We start from the raw sequence: 7,145 nt of genomic DNA, 5'->3' as shown, positions 1-7,145 counted from the left end.
TGGATAGAGTTTTAATGTAAAATTAAACAAGATTAAATTATTAAAACTTTCTTAATAGAGTATTTAATTAAGAAGTTTAATTTTAGGCTTTTAGTAAAATAACCCAGAATTAATGGAACAAGGCCTGTTATACTTAAGTTAATTAGATAATGCACCTATTCATCTATTTAATTTCTAACGAAATTAGTTTATTATAAGATTTCCCTTCCGGTCTAGAGTATATGAGAAGATACATTCCAAGTCCATCGAAGCTGAACTTGCCTCCGGTGTCAACAGGAATGCCACAAAGGGCGAGAAGATGATGAAGATGACGATGAATAGCATCAAGTTCTTTCAACGTTAATAACAGACACAGTTATTGTAAACATACATTAAAGTTGCTTCTTTTTCGGTTGTTTTTTTCATGTATGAGATTGTTGTCTTCCAGACACCGAAGCCTGAAGGTATAAACTTTGTTTTATCATGCAACAATTTGAACAATGAATATGTAAAAGATCTTAGAAAATGCCTTCTTTATATTAAAACTGATGGAAGAATTCTCCATAACTCTAGACTTCTTTATATTAACTATGCCACAAGTTTGCATCACCATCATGATGTTAGAAGGTTGATCAAGGGAAATCTTTTGCCCCTATTTGTTACAGTATTCTAAATCATAATTCTATTATCTTATTTGAATTAAAATACAGAATATATGTTTGTTTACTTATAGGGTTAATCCAATCTGAAAATTAATCCAACTCAAATAAGATTTTTTGTTTAAAAATGAAAAGAGGTTGAGACCTGTTTTCAGATTATCTAACTCTATTTAACTAAAAACATTTTTTCTTTCTCTCCTCCTCATTTTTGTCTCCTTCAAATCTGAAAATTAATCCACCCAAGACCATCACCACCTGCCAACAACCACTGCCAACCACCACCACCTGCCAACAACCACTGCCAACCACCACCGACCGAGGTGGCCGAAACAGCACACAACCAGCCGAATCTGGCTAGTCGTGCACCAATCTTGCCAGAAACAACCAGATCTATGGCCAGACATCTAACTGTTGATGGCCAGACATCTAGTTGTTGATGGCCAGATTCTAGCCGAGATCTGGCCATTAACGACGATCAAAGCGTCAACAGCCATATTTTGGCCGTAGATCTGGCAAAAAACGACTATATCGACACACGATCGATCAAATTCAATCGATCGTGTATCGTTCTAACAACTGCCAGCTGTCGTACGATGGTGGTGGCCGATGGTTGGCTGTCCTCTTACATTACTGGGGTACTTTAGTTAATTTTTAAACTTTTATTGTGGGGTGTTTAGCTAAAGTAATAAATATAGGGGGTTAAAAATAGTATAAATATTTTCACAAAATGTACCAAACAACTATTCTGTCTTAAAAACCTTTTTAAAAAAATGTATCAAACAACTATGCAATATTTTATCTAATTCTGATATAATTTTCAAATATTTTACCAAACACATTTTCATATTCAAATCTAATTCGATTTAATTCAACTCAACTCAACTTAAAACGCTTTTTCAGAATAACATTTTTAAAAAGTATAACAAACAGGCCATTTGTTTTTTATTCCATAGAAATAACCCAGAAAATTTTTTGGATTATTTTTATATATTAAGCACTGTGACATATTTTAAAACATGATCTTATTGGAATGTATAGCAAATAATTATACAGATTTCATGTAATTATGAGTAATATTAAATACTTTTAGTGATATTCTAAAATTTTCATTACAATAATTTAATGTTATATTATATAATATTACATTAATTACTTACATTTCAACATCACATACATATAGAATATTATTCAATAGTTAAACTATTTGATACGTGAAAGTTTTGTAATTTGTTATATTTGTCCATATTTTAATTTATAAACATTTAACCCACTAGAAAATTGGGCCAACAACTGAATTGAATTAAAAGAAGTGAATGTTATGCCTGTTCGGATTGAGAGATTTTAAAATCTATGGATTTTGTACAATTCATGGATTCAAAATCCACGTATTTGATAAATTCCATTATTTGGTTTAAATATAAAATCCATGGATTGTTGATTCAAATTTTCATGCACTCATGTTTGGTTAGATGAATACAATCTATGGATTTGATAAATAATTTCCAACTTTACCCTCAATATGCAAAACAAACAAAAATTCAACTTTCATCTAAATAAGTACAAGTTAAATTATGTTTGATAGAAAAATCTAATTATAATAAATGATTTTTTGTGATTTGGTTTAAAAAAAAAAAAAAAAAAAAAAAGAATTCCAAGTTACTATAATATATTATCAACTATCTTTATTCATGGTAACTTTAATAGTTGAGTAATTTCATATTAAAATATATAACATAACAATATCTATATAGAAAATTAGTGTCAATATATAGCACAAGAAAGCTCATAGGCAAAATTGTAACATAGAACCAGAGTTTGCCCCCAATCTATATATTGTGAGACTCATTGCTTTGTAAAAGAACTTATATATATGACAAGCCCGAGGGTTACTTGCAATGGCTTCGTTGATTTTATATTTCATGAATAATAAAAAGTCACCACTAATAAGTTTTCAACCAAATAACAAAAAGAATCACTATAAGAAATTGAAATAATAAAAAAACTTTTTGCAAATAAGAAATTGAAAATAATTAATCAAAAAAATGAAAACTCATAGGTAGATTATTTCTTTAGTGTACTCTAAAGATGTTGGTGATATAAAGGTGAAGAATTCAAAAAAAAAGAACGACAAATATATTTCTTTTAATTAGGGTAAAAGGTAATTATTGGGATATTAAATTATTAACAATAATAATTTTGAAAAATTAAAATATTAACAAAATCTCTCATTTTATTAAAACTGATGGATCTGGCAAAATCCCACCTGGTAGGTGGGATATTAAAACCCTTAAAAATGAAGGATTCTGCAGGGTGGTGGATTTTCCAAAATCCGTGGATTTCAACTTTTTTTTTTTTTTCTAAAAACAAACAAAGGATTTTACAAAATCCATGGATTTAACGAAATCATTTATTTAAAATCCCTCAATCCAAATGAGGCCGAAGTGATTTTTTTACCCACATCTTCATCTCTCCTAGTTAACAATCAAACATCTTTCTGTTTATTAAAGAACTATTAGTCAATCAAACCTTGTTTATCAATTCATCCTTCTATATATTTTCATTTCATTAGTAAACTCCTTCTTTAAGCTATATTTACCTTATTTATCAATTCATCAACTATTATTTAATCCTCTAACTTATTCTCATTCTTCTTAGACATAACAAGTTTAGATATGTTGGATATCACTTGAATTATTGGGATTAAGTAGATATCTTAAATCACATCATATTTAATTTAATACCATTTTTTTACATAACAGAGTCATCTGAGTTAGCTTGTACGTACCTTAACTAATCTTCAAAGCCCAGTGAACACTTTACAAATTTAATATTTCAGGTAAGCATAAATGTGATAGGTAACCTCAAAGTAGTTTGAACCCAAAAAATTAATAAAATGAGCAAGTCTTCTTAACCACCAGGCTAACCTTAGGGTGCGTTTGGTTCTGGGAATGTTGGATTATTAGAATCTTATATTACCTTGAAGATTACTGAGAATCTTTAAGAAAATATGTTTGGTTAGTTGGAATAAATTGGTAGGTATTTTATATTAATATGTTTGGTTAGGAGAAATAAATTTGGTTGGTATGTTATTTAAATTACTAAATTGCCCTCTTTTTAAATATTAATATAATATTATTTTTATTATTAATTTTTAAATAATTTTTTTAACCCCTAATATTTCAAATTTAGCTAAAACACCCCGCTTATATAAAACTTTAATTTATAGCAAACTCACCCCCACCACCCTGCCACCACCTGCCGCCACCGCAAACCACCAACGAAAGTCGCCATGAGCAGCCCACCGTGACCAGGAGGCCTCAATATGGTCCTTTTTGGCCATATTGATGGCCGAAAAGGCCATATCGGGGCCTCTCGGTCACGGTGGGCTGCTCACGGTGACTCTAGGTGACTTCCGACGACTTCCCACGATGACTAACGGTGGTTTGGCTGGCGGCAGGTGACAACAGGTGGGTGGGGGTGGTGGCTTGGATAAGCTGAAATTTGTTTTGATTTTAGGGGTAATTTTGTCCCAAAAGTTAATTAATTTGGGTGAAATAGTAAAAGCAAGATTCGTGTAAATAAATTTAAAAATAAGGGCATTATTGTCCTAAAATTTTATTAATAAGAGATAGAATTGTAACCAAAAAAAATTATCCAAGTAATCTTACAATACCTAAGAAAATAGAGGTAATCAGATTACCTCCAATAGTATAAATAGTAACTACTATTAGTATTTAAAGATTACCGAAATCTTATTTTACTTGACAACCACATATAATAATAAAGTAATATAAGATAATTTAACGGGGGCGTTTGAATCATATAAAATTTTTTTATCTTAGTAATAAGATTACCGGAAAGAAATATTACATTGTAGATTCCCGGATTTAAATTATTATTATGCTTCGTTCAATTGAGATGTATTAATAATTAATGTGCTTGGTTAACAATAATAACAGATGTCCTTAAATACCCTTTTACTAGAATGCCCTTGGAATGATTACTTGTATTACTAATTAATCTGTTTGGTTGGCTGTAACAGCAGATGTCTTGATTACATTTTACTAAAATGCCCTTTAGATGATTACTTGGTGTAAATAATTAACGTGTTTGGTTAATAAAAGAAATTATCAATTAACAAAATTCTTTTTCTTGTATTTTAGCCAAGTATATTGTTAAGTTATTTATTGAAAAATTTACACAGACTATTGAAACTCCGAAAAAAACCTATTGTATTTTCTGTTGGGTATACATTCAACACCTGACCCTAGTATTGCAATAAATACAGTTGGCATCTCCGAATTTAAAACTCTATCTAAAACTTTGATTTTTGTATTACCAGAAATTATAGTTCGTACATGTTCATTTTTACTTTAGTTCAATTGAAGCCATTTTATTTTTTCAAGGCAAAAGAAAATTTGTATTTTTTTTGTTTACACCATGGTTGAATTTAGAAACAAGTTTCTAAATTTGAGGAAATTTGTTAACTTTTTCCACTTATCTTGGGCCGAAACTATATGTGAAAAGTGTGAGAATTATTGGTACATTTGTCATATCACATATTTTGGAATACCTGTGCATTTACATTATGCTGAATCCAAGAAATGTTCCAATAAATTAACTAGAAGCTGAATAACGATGCTCTTTAAACCCGTGAACCAATAATAATACATAATTTCGCACATTGCAACAGTGAACATAATCACCACCATTTTTTAAGTGAACTCAATTTGACATCCGCAACAACTAATTACACAATAATTATGCATAAATGAATAAAATGCAGCCTATGCTACTGAACTTCACACAACAGTTTGTCACGGAAGGCTGTAAATTCAGCTTGTGTAAACCAATCATGCGTCATCTGTGGAGAATAAAATCAACAACAATAACCCACATATTATAATTGAAGAGAAAATAAACAAATCATGCATCATCTGTGGAGAATAAAAACCAATCACAAGTATAATCTTAGCTTTCTTTTTCAAAACTTCCCCCGCCAAGAATCTTTACCACAAATATAGGTAATTATGTGTCTTGCTAAATGAAAACATATTTGGAGTTATATGCCAAAATGAGCAAGTAATGCTATACCAAAAGGGTAAAGGAGCTTAATTCATAATTTTTCTTATGACAAGGAATAATCAAATCAAACTGCCATCCACTCAGATTCCCTCAAAATGTAAAACAAAAAGTGACACAACATTCCCATCTGTTTTCATAAGACAACAACAACACAGCAGCAATATACTTTTCATCATCAATTTTTCAGCTTTTACTCTAAATTTCCTTGACTCTATCAAAGTTAAGCATTTTAAACATTTACCATGCATGTGCATAAATCAATAAATAATTGGAGAATAAATTGGAAGTTGAGGGTTGTAATTTAATGGCAAGGTGATAGAGTAATTCAAAACTGCCCTCACCAAGAATCTTTACCAGAAATATAGGTAATTATGTGCCTTCCTAAATGAAAACATATTTGGAGTCATATGCCAAAATGAGCAAGTAATGCTATACCAACAGGGTAGAGGAGATTAATTCATAATTTTTCTTATGACAATGAATAATCAAATCAAACTGCCATCACAAAAAGTGACACAACATTCCCATCTATTTTCATGAGACAACAACAACACAACAGCACTATACTTTTCATCATCAATTTTGCTGCTTTTACTCTAAATTTCCTTGACTCTATCAAAGTTGAGCATTTTAAACATTTAATGTGCAAGTGCATCAATCAAATACATAATTGGAGAATAAATTGGAAGTTGAGGGCTGTAATTTAATGGCAAGGTGATAGAGTAACTTTAAACATGTAGATAACAGGTAGAGAGCGGCCAACTTGTTGTTAAAAAATTCAAAAGAAAATCAGCAAGGTAGCGAGGCACTTATGTTATCGAACCAAGTACAGATTCAAGAAAAAAATAAATCAAACAACTGATGATAAGACAATAAGGAGCTCAGCAAATGATTAAGTCATATTGAACTCTGCCTCACCATTGAGATATTAACCGATTAATTCTTAAAAATAACTGATCAATTCCAATGGGTTCCTATTACTAGACAGTGCCAAAACAAAGAAGCAAATGGCAGAGATGGTGGACCAACGACAGACGGAAAATGGACAAGTTAGGGTTTAGGGTTGCAATGGAAACAAATAACGCAACATTCAAAGAAAAGAGGGCAAACCACTTACCGAAAATAGTGATCGGCTGACGAACAAGATCGCCAAGATATTTTTCTCCACCAGCGGCGAACGAGTTTTAGTGCAGAGAACTGAGAACGAAATCATGGCTATTGTGCGATTTGGGAAATTTTTTTTTCTTTTATCCTATAGTTTCATTGAAGTTAGGGTTGCAATGGAAACAAATAACGAAAAATTCAAAGAAAAGAGGGCAAACCACTTACCGAAAATAGAGATCGGCTGACGAACGAGATCGTCGAGATATTTTTCTCCACCGACGGTGAACGAGTTTTAGCGTAGAGAACTGAGAATGAAAT

The 7,145-nt window shown here is 31.0% G+C and overlaps 1 long non-coding RNA gene across 1 annotated transcript; it reads right to left on the bottom strand.

Moving 5' to 3' along the window:
• Positions 1-5,222: 5,222 nt before the first annotated feature.
• LOC116146252 lies at positions 5,223-7,145 on the bottom strand. Its single transcript, XR_004130481.1, has 3 exons — positions 7,053-7,145; positions 6,841-6,975; positions 5,223-5,502 (listed from the first exon to the last, which is right to left on the bottom strand). It is a non-coding gene; the product is annotated as an uncharacterized LOC116146252 (long non-coding RNA).

This window comes from Pistacia vera, unplaced genomic scaffold (genome assembly GCF_008641045.1).
Source record: "Pistacia vera cultivar Batoury unplaced genomic scaffold, PisVer_v2 Contig475, whole genome shotgun sequence".
Taxonomy (NCBI): Eukaryota; Viridiplantae; Streptophyta; class Magnoliopsida; order Sapindales; family Anacardiaceae; genus Pistacia; species Pistacia vera.
Note: the sequence above shows the minus strand (reverse complement) of the source record. Positions and strands in the feature narration are given on the sequence as shown.